This window comes from Nycticebus coucang, chromosome X (genome assembly GCF_027406575.1).
Source record: "Nycticebus coucang isolate mNycCou1 chromosome X, mNycCou1.pri, whole genome shotgun sequence".
Lineage (NCBI taxonomy): Eukaryota > Metazoa > Chordata > Mammalia > Primates > Lorisidae > Nycticebus > Nycticebus coucang.
This window is the reverse complement of record NC_069804.1, coordinates 141,738,537-141,749,311: the sequence shown is the minus strand read 5'-3', so window position 1 is coordinate 141,749,311 and position 10,775 is coordinate 141,738,537.

Genomic DNA, 10,775 nt, shown 5'->3' with positions numbered 1-10,775 from the left:
CTTTATTTCTCCTCTGTACTAATGCTAAACAGTATTGGGATATTTTCTCCTGCTGCCAGCTTTATTCTTTTTTAATTGAAAAGTAAATTTATTTCTGATTAATATGAGGGTACAAATAACCAGGTCAAAATATTTTATTTTGTATGGTAGAGTCCCTCTTAACAAGATTGCAACCATGTACAACAAACTGACAGCTAATGTCATACTGGACAGAGTAAAATTTAAATCTTTTTCACTTCGAACTAGAACCTGATAACATTTTCCTCTGTCACCACTACTGTTCAACATACTACTAGACATTCTAGCCAATGTAGTCAGGAAAGAGAGGGAAACAAAGGGAATCCAAATGGGGGCAGAGGAGGTCAAACTCTTATTTTTTGCTGACAATATTATCTTATACTTAGAGAACTCCAAGACTCAACCACAAGACTCCCAGAAGTGATCAAAAAATACATGAATGTCTCAGGATATAAAATCAATGTCCGCAAATCAGTAGCCTTTGTATAGGTCAATAATGGCCAAGTTGAGAAGCTAATCAATGACAAAATTCCCTTCATAGTAGTGTCAAAGAAAATTAAACACTTAGGAGTATACCTAAGAAAAGAGTCAAAAGACCTCTACAAAGAAAATTATGAAACCCTAAGAAAAGAAATAGCAGAAGACATTAACAAGTTGAAGAACATATCATGCTCATGTCTGGGAAGAATCAACATTGTTAAAATGTTTATATTTCCCAAAGCAATCTGCAGATTCAATGCAATACCCCATCAAAATACCAACATCATACTTTCAAGATTTGGCAAAAATAATTTTCCATTTCTTTTTTTTTTTTAAGAGTCATTATTTTTATTAACTTTCTTTTTTTATTATATCATAGCTGTGTACATTGATATGATCATGGGGCATCATTCACTAGCTTTACAGACTGTTTACCAAATTTCACATATACCCTTGTAAGATGCACGGCTGGTGTAATCCCACCAATCCGCTTCCCTCTACCCACCTCCCCCCTCCCTCCCCTCCCTTTCCCCCTTCCCCCTATTCTTAGGTTGTAACTGGGTTATAGCTTTCATGTGCAAACCCTAAATTAGTTTCATAGTAGGGCTGAGTACATTGGGTACTTTTTCTTCCATTCTTGAGATACTTTATTAAGAAGAATATGTTCCAGCTCCATCCATGTAAACATGAAAGAGGTAAAGTCTCCATCTTTCTTTAAGGCTGCATAATATTCCATGGTGTACATGTACCACAATTTATTAATCCATTCGTGGATCGATGGGCACTTGGGCTTCTTCCATTACCCAAAGCAATATATAATTTCAATGCAATCCCTATTAAAGCTCCACTGTCATACTTTAAAGATCTTGAAAAAACAATACTTCATTTTATATGGAATCAGAAAAAACCTTGAATAGCCAAGACATTACTCAGAAATAAAAACAAAGCAGGAGCAATTACGCTACCAGACCTCAGACTATACTACAAATCAATAGTGATCAAAACAGCATGGTATTGGCACAAAAACAGAGAAGTAGATGTCTGGAACAGAATAGAGAACCAAGAGATGAATCCAGCTACTTACCGTTATTTAATCTTTGACAAGCCAATTAAAAACATTCAGTGGGGAAAAGATAATGGTGCTGGGTGAACTGGCTGGCAACCTGTAGAAGACTGAAAGTGGACCCACACCTTTCACCATTAACTAAGATAGACTCTCACTGGATCAAAGATTTGAACTTAAGACATGAAACTATAAAAATACTAGAAGAGAGTGCAGGGAAAACCCTTGAAGAAATAGGGCTGGGCAAGTATTTTATGAGGAGGACCCCCCGGGCAATTGAAGCAGCTTCAGAAATACACTACTGGGACTTGATCAAAATAATTTTCCATTTCTTGTGGAACTAGAAAAAACTCCATATACCCAGGCCAATTCTTAGTAAGAAAAACAAAGCCAGGAGCATCTTTCTATCAGAATTAATGCTACATTACAAGTCCATAGTGATCAAAACAGCATGGTATTGGCACAAAAATAGAGACATAGTGTGGGGAGTGGGTTGTGGGCATCAGGACCCCCACAGCCTGGGAAATGCCCAGAGAGTGACCCCCAACCATTTCTCTTCCTTTAACAACATTCTTTCCACCTGTCAGAAGTCACATAGCCCATGCATACTTTGCTTGTTTTCAGCAAGCACACAGTTTTTTATCTTTAAGGATCTCTACCTCATGTGCTAAGATTTATGCAACCTTGTTAAGATACTGTATAAATAAAGCTGTTTCCACGGTTCAGGTGCTGGCTGCAACCATCAGCTCTGTCAGTTCTCCCAATTCCATCTTATCTCTCATCTCCTGTCTTTCTTTGTTTTTCCCTGTTTTTCATGGATTCATTTCATTTCCCACCATTTCTGCTCAGGTCAACTTTCCCTGCACACGCCAGGTCACAAGAGGTCCCTCTCTCATGATGGTTCATGAGAACATAGACATTTAGAACCAAAGAGAAAACCATGAGATGTAAATAACATCTTACAACCACCTGATCTTTGATAAACCAAACAAGAACATACACTGTGGAAATAAGAATCCCTATTCAATAAATGGAACTGGGAGAACTGGATAACTGCATGTAAAAGACTGAAACTGGACCTGCACCTTTCACCACTTAGAAAAATTGATTCAAGATGGATAAAAGGTTTAAATCTAAGGCATGAAACAATAAAAATCTTTGAAAAAAGTGTGGGAAAAATTCTTAAAGGTATCAGTTTGGGGAAAGAGTTTATGAAGAAGACTTCTGTAGCAATTGCAACAGTAACAAAAATAAATAGGACTTAAGTAGCTTTTTGAATCTTTTGCAGGCTGTGATAACATTTTGTTGAAAGCACTGCTTTTATAATCTGTTTTGGGTGGGGCTGACACTTAAGTTTCAAGAGTTGCGCTCCCTATCTGGGAGCCACCACAGTCTAGAAGTGTCACCTGGAAGTCCTGTGCCCAGCCCCAGCCAACCCAGTTTATAGAAAACAAGGATGGTCCACATGGTTCAGCCCCAAAAGGGAGCTTTGGGAGGCTGTATGCAGGAAGGACCACAGGTACAAGCAGAACCTCAATTAAAAAGTCAATGGTGAAGGAGAATCATGAGCTCCATATCCCGGGGCTTCTGGATCTGATTTCAACCTGCTTGTTTTAGTTTCCAAACATACTTAGAACCCTGATTAGTAGATTAGAATAACAAGAGGCAGACACATTAACAGGCTGTGGAAAAGGCACAGTGAACTCCATGCTCTGGGGCTTTTGAAATTCTTATCAGCCAGCCTGTTTTAGTATCCAAAAGGCCCCAACCCCTGCTAAGCAGGCTAACTGTGCAGCAAGTAGTCAGTTTGCACTGGCAGATCATGGAAGGGTTAGGGTGAGTTCCACATCCTGAGGCTTTTGAACTTAATGTCAAACCCACATATTAGGCCTCCAAGCCATCCCAATACAAGAGTCTAAATATCCCTAATACACATTGATCAGTTGGAGGAACAGGACTGCTGCTCGTAACTGGTATGTTCTAATAGGGGCGTGGAGAGCTCTGTGCTTTGGGAAAGCCAGTGCTGTCACCAGCCCACCTGACTTGACATCAAAAAGTCTTTCGAGCCAGTTGAATGGCACTAAGGCCAGCAGATAAAATCTTGCCTCAGACTGATACCTTTAAGAATTTTTCCCACACTTTTTTCAAAGATTTTTATTGTTTCATGCCTTAGATTTAAATCTTTTATCCATCTTGAATCAATTTTTCTAAGTGGCTAAAGGCAGTTATCCAGTTCTCCCAGTTCCATTTATTAAACTTGCTTGGCCCAGGCTCTGCCTTATAGGCTGCAATTGCCTCCTAGGAACTGCATAAGCCAGCCCAGATAGAATTTATCTCAGTAATAATTTGGAGACACCCAAAAGTTCTAGCTTAAAATTATAATAAATAAATAAATACACAGAAAATACACACAGGAAGGAATTAGCAGTTAAACTCTACCAACATATAAAACCGGAGCACAACAACTCCCCCAAAGATCCATACTGTCATTGTCAAAATGACAGTAATATAATTCAGACTATGGATGGCATATAAGATTAATTTGGATTTGAAGAGAAGATGGAAAAAGACATCCAGAAAGAAATCCAAATATTGTCCAAGAAATTAATGAAATTAAAGACAAAGTCAGGACAGTGCCTGTGGCTCAAAGGAGTAGGGAGTCATCCCCATATATCAGAGGTGGCAGGTTCAAACCTGCCAAAAACTGCAAAAAAAAAAAAAAATGTCACCGTAGGTCTGGCTAGAATTAGGAATAATGTGCCAGAGCTTAAAGAATTGAAAGATGCATTAAAGAAGTTTCAAAACACACAAGAGGGTTTTAGAAATAGAGAAAAACATGAAGAATATTTCTCAGAAATAAAGATAAGAATTTTGAACTTAACCAATCGGTCAAAGAGGCAGAAAGAAGAGAGCAAAAGAAGCAAACCCTTAGATATGGGACTAGATAAAGTGCACAAACATATGAATCATAGAGATCCATGAAGAAGAAGGAATTTCCCTAAAATTATGGGAGCTCTACTTAAAGGCATCATGGTGGAGAATTTCCTAAGCATTATGAGACACCCAGAAATACAGATACCAGTAGTTATGGAACTCCAGTTTGACTCAATTCAAACAAAGTATCTCCTAGTCACATTGTAATTAACTTGGCCAAAGTCAAAATGAAAGCGTAAATTCTACAAGCAGCCGGGCATAAGGAACTTCTTACCTACAAGGGGAAAAACATTAGGATGACAGTAGACTTTTCAGCAGAAAATTTTAAAGCACAAAAGAGGGTCACATGTCTTGAACCTTCTTATACAAAGCAACTTTTAGCCCACAGTTGTGTATTCTGCTAAGCTAAGTTTCATATTCAATGCAGTTTTAGTGTCAACAAACATTGAGGAAATATGCCACAAGAAGACCTCCTCTACAGGAAGTACTCAGACCTGCCTATACACTGACCATCACAAAGTAATAGTAGCAAAGTAAACATACCCAGGAACTAAAGGACAAGGCCCAGCTTACATAACAGCGCTAGTAACAAAAATAAGCAATGAGCTTCTGTAAATCAAGATGAACAGAACTCCACCATATTTATCAATTCTCTTAATCAGTGTGAATTGTTTAAATTCCCCACTGAAGAGACATGGGTTGGCTGATTGAATGAAAAAGCACAAGACAAGTGTATCTGACAGAAGCACATCTAACCTCCAAGGACAAAATAAGACTTGGCATAAAAGGTTGCAAAACAATATTTCATTCAATTGGAAATCAGAAAAAAAGCAGAAACCAGTCATATTTTTTAGATTCTTTGAGTTTTAAACCAACAAAAGTAAAGAAAGGCTCGGTGTCTATAGCTCACTGGGGCTGGCAGGTTTGAACCCAGCCCGGGCTTGCTAAACAACAATGACAACTGCAAAAAAAAAAATAGCCAGGCATTGTGGTGGGCACCTGTAGTTCCAGCTACTTGGGAAAATGAGACAAGAGAATCTCTTAACCCCAAGAGTTTGAGATTGCTGTGAGTTGTGAGGCCATGGCACTCTACGGAGGACAACATACTGAGACTCTGTCTCAAAAAAAAAAAAAAAAAGTAAAGAAAGATAAACACGGACATTGTATACTTGTCACAGGAACAACACAAGAAGAAGACATTTCAAGTCCTAAATATCTATGCAACCAACTAAAATGGTCCCAGATATATAAAAACAACCTGAACAAAATGATATCCTGAAACACAATAATATTGGAAACTTCTCACCCCTCTGACAGAACTGGACAGATCCTTCAAGTAGCAACTAAAAAAAAAAAAAAATCAATGGGCTTAAAACATCTTTAGAACAAATCAGCCTAACAGACATATACAGAACATTTCACCCCAATAAAACTGAGTATATATTCTTCTCATCAGCCCATGGATCATTATCCAAAATTGATCTCCTCTTGGGGCACAAATAAAATATCAACAAATTTAAAAGAATAGAAATTTTGCCTTGTATCTTTTCAGACATTCACAGAATAAAAGTAGAACTCATCTCCAATAACAACGTTCACTCCCTCAAAAAGACATGGAAACAGTGGTTAACATAGCCTTTCCGGCGTTATCTCAGTTACTGTGCCAAAACATTTACATTCTACCTTTACCAAGTTTCGCAAATACCCCTGTAATATGCACCACAGGTGTGATCCCACCGATCCTCCTCCCTCTACCCACCCCCCTCCCTTTCCCACTTCCCCCTATTGTTAAGTTGTAGCTGGGTTATAGCTTTCATGTGTGATAAAAATGTGTCGAATGGTTTATGAAGCGAGTGTATGATACCCCATGATCATATCAATGTATACAGTTATGATTTAATAAAAAAAAAAAGACATGGAAACTAAACATCATTGTGCTGAATGACAGCTGGGTGAAGGAATAGGTAAAGAAAGATATCATTAGATTTTTCAAACAAAATTACAGTGAAGCCACAAGTTATCAAAACTCGAGGGATGGGCGGCGCCTGTGGCTCAGTGAGTAGGACACGGGCCCCATATGCGGAGGGTGGCGGGTTCAAACCCAGTCCCAGCCAAACTGTTAACAAAAAAATAGCCGGGCGTTGTGGCGGGTGCCTGTAGTCCCAGCTGCTCAGCAGGCTGAGGCAAGAGAAATGCGTAAGCCCAAGAGTTAGAGGTTGCTGTGAGTCGTGTGATGTCATGGCACTCTACCTGAGGGCGGTACAGTGAAACTCTGTCTCTACAAAAACAAACAAACAAACAAACAAACAAAAAAAAAACAAAAAGAAAAAAAAAAACTTGAGGGATACTCAAGGTAGTCCAAAGAAAGAAACTTAATGCATTACATGCTCACATCAAAAAAACAGAAAGAGTGAAAATCAACAACCTAATGTACCATCTCAAGGAACAGGAAAACGAAGTGCAATCCAGGGCAGCACCTGTGGCTCAAAGGAGTAGGGTGCCGGCCCCATATGGCACTCTACGGAGGACAACATAATGAGATGGCGGGTTCAAACCCAGCCCCGGCTGAAAGCTGCAAAAAAAAAAAAAAAAAAAAAGTGCAATTCAATACCAAATCTAGTAGAAGAAAAGAAATAACCAAAATTAGATCAGAATAAAATGAAATTGAGAACAGAAGAAACATTTGGAAGATTAGCAAAACGAAAAGTTGGTTCTTTGAAAAAATTAATAAAATCAACAAACCCTCAGCATGATTAGGCAGAAACATAAAAATAGTATCTCTAAAAATAACCTATATCCAAAATGAATAAAGGGGAAATTACAACAGAACCAGGGAGATACAATAGATATCACCAAATACTACAAAAACCTCCATGCTTGAAAGAAATGGACCAATATAAAGGAATTATAGCACCTCCCTAAATTCAAATAGAAACAAGTAGAACTCTTGAACAGACAAATATCTATAACCAAAATTGCAATAAAAATAAAATAATCTTCCAATAAAGAAAAGTCCTAGACCAAACAGTTTTGTTTGTTTGTTTATTTATTGGAAGGCAGTCAAGTAGCTTTTATTATTTATTTTCAGATTAATATGAATGTACAAATTCTTAGGTTATACTGTTTGCATTTGTTAAGTTAAGTTCAAGTTGTTTTGGAGCCCTTCACCCAGGAATTATTCTGTATACCCTTACATTGTGTTCATTAGGTGAGAATTTACTAACTCCCTCCCTTTTCCCCTCTCCACTTGTCTCCTCACACATTCACCCTATGTGAATTTAATTGTGTTTTTCTCTCATGTGGGTGTGTCGTTATTTATCTATTGGTTTCATATTAGTATTGTATACATTGCATACTTGCTTTTCCATTTTCATGATACTTCACTAATTAGAATGTTCTGCATGGCGCCTGTGGCTCAAAGGAGTAGGGCACCGGCCCCATATGCCGGAGGTGGGGTGTTCAAACCCAGCCCCTGCAAAAAAAATTGCAAAAAGAAAAAAATGTTCTTCAACTCCATCTAGGTAAATACATAAAATGTAAAGTTTCCCATATTTTATATGGCTGAATAATATTACTTGGTATACATATACCATAGTTTATTAATCCATTCATGAGTTGATGGACACTTAGGTTGATTCTATGTCTTGGACATTGTGAATTGAATTACAAATGGACTATGGAAAATGATTTTTTTTTCTGTCTGAATGGATACCTGATAATGTTATTATGGGATCCAATGAAATGTTTACTTTTATCTCTGAGGATTTTTCCATACTTCATTCCAAAGAGGCTATCTTAGTTTCTAATTCCACCAGCAGTGTAAAATTCTCTTCGCTTCATATCCACACCAGTATCTGCAGCTTTGGGACTTTGTAATGTTGGCTGTTCTCACTGGGGTTTGGTGATATGTCAGGGTGGTTTTGACTTGCATTACTCTGATGATTAGGAATGATGGACATATTTTCATGTGCTTGTTGGCCATTTGTATATCTTCTTCATAGAAGGTTGTGTTCATGTTTCTTGCCCACTTATAAATGGGATTGTTTGCTCATTTCTTGTTGATTAGTCTGAGTTATCTGTAGAATCTGGTTATGAATCCTTTGTCTGATTCATATTATACAAATATCTTCTTCCATTCTGAAGCACATATATATATGCTTTACTTGTGCAGAAACTTTTTTGTTTGATCATTTCCTATTCATTAAATTTTGGTATTGTTGCAATTGCCAAGTGTGACATCTTCATAAATCTTTTCTCAGGTCAATGTTCTTATGAGTATTTTTCTGTTGAGTATGGTCACTTATGCCTGTAATTGTGGCACTTTTGTCAATCTGAGGCATGTGGATTGCTTGAGCTCACAAGTTTGAGATAAGCCAAAGAGGGAGACCGAGTCTGTACTAGAAATAGCAAAACTAGCCAGGCATTATTTTAGGGACCTCTAGTCCTAGCTACTAGGGAGGCTGAGGAAAGAGGATCAGTTGAGCCAAGAGACTGAGGTGAAACTGGTCTGTAGTTATCCTTTTTAGTTGGATCCTTTCTTGGTTTGCTTTATAGAGGTTATGTGAGGTTTGCTTTATAGAAAATGTTGGTGATGGTTCCTTCCTTCTTAATGTTTTGGAATAGGTTCCACAGTATGGGTACAAGCTCTTCTTTGATGGTTTGATGAAATTCTGCTGTTAAGCCATCTAGTCCAGGGCTTTTCTTGTTGCAATAGTTTTTATTGTTTCTTTAATTTCAGTGGCTGATATTAGTCTGTTGAAGAGATATATTTCTTCTTGGGAAAGGCAGAAAAAGAGGAAAAAAGGGGTGATACAAAACAAAATTTTAAAAATGGAAAAGAAACACTCAAAAGAAAAGAGATGAGTTAGAGTGGTGTTTTTTAGGGTTCTTTGACCCACACACAGAATTCTAGGGCTCAGGGGGGCTGTTCCAGTTGGGTAACTCAAGTTTAGGAGCTCCTTACCAACCTGAGCAAAAACAAGACCCCAAGTCCACCAAATATAGAAGACAATCAGTAGTGTGTTATGGTGGGGACCTACCAATACAGTCTTTCAAAATGCCAATCCTGGAAGGATGTCCTAGAACAGGGTCTCAAGATTTCCTTCAGCCAGGCCAATGCTGTGGCACCACAGCCAAGGCCTCCAAGTGAGGCTATGTCCCAGAAATAGAATACAGAATGAAATATAACAAAACATAAAAAAGAGAAAAAATAAAAATAATGAAAATAAAGAAAATTAACAATAAAATTATATGAAATGTAAAAAAGAATAATATATTAGTTTGTGTTTCAGAAATTTATGAAGGAAAGATGTAAAAAGTAGAATAATCTCTACAAAAGGAAGGACAAGAAAGAGGGAGAAAAATAGAAAATAAAGAAAAAAACCCATAGCAAAAATGAAACCCTTTTGAAGAAAGTAAAAATGAAAAAATAAAAATACAAATAACAAAAATAAAAAATGAAGAAAAAAATGAAAAAATTAAGTGTATGTGTGTGTGTGTGTGTGTGTGTGTGTGTGTATTGACTGGATACCAAGTGGTGCTCCAAGAAGATAGATTAAAAAAGAGAAAAAAGATGTATAATGTAACATATTGTCTGAACATCAGGTGGTGGTCCTCAATGAGGAGATATAAAACACGTAGGTTGATTCTTCTGGTTAGAATGAGGGCTGGAAGTTGCTTTCTAGTTGCTGAGGAGGCCAGGTCTCCTCTTCATGATTTATTTGGACTAATTCAGGGCTTGGTTACTCACTAGCATTCAGTTATTGCAGGATTGAAATCCTGGAACCCTTTCCAGACTTCCTATGAGATAAGCCTCAACTTTCCAGACAGTGTCCCTTGGCCACAAAGTGGCTTTCCCAGGGTGTGAAAGCTTCTCAACTCACCCCAAAGGTGGCTCCTGACCTCTGCAGGTGCATCAGAGCCAGCCAGATGCTTTAAATCTGAGGGCTGTTCCTCCACAGGGCCCTTCCACAATGGTAGCACCCCACTAGCAGTCAAGCTGGTGAGAGTTTCTTCTTTCTTTCTTTCTTTCTTTCTTTCTTTCTTTCTTTCTTTCTTTCTTTCTTTCTTTCTTTCTTTCTTTCTTTCTTTCTTTCTTTCTTTCTCTCTCTCTCTCTCTCTCTCTCTCTCTCTCTCTCTCTCTCTTTCTTTCTCTCTCTCTCTCTCTCTCTCTCTTTCTTTCTTTCTTTCTTTCCTTTTTTTTTGAGAAAACTGTTCTATTTATTTATTATTCCTTGGGATTCATTGAGGGTACAAAGAATTAGTTTACACTGGTTGCATT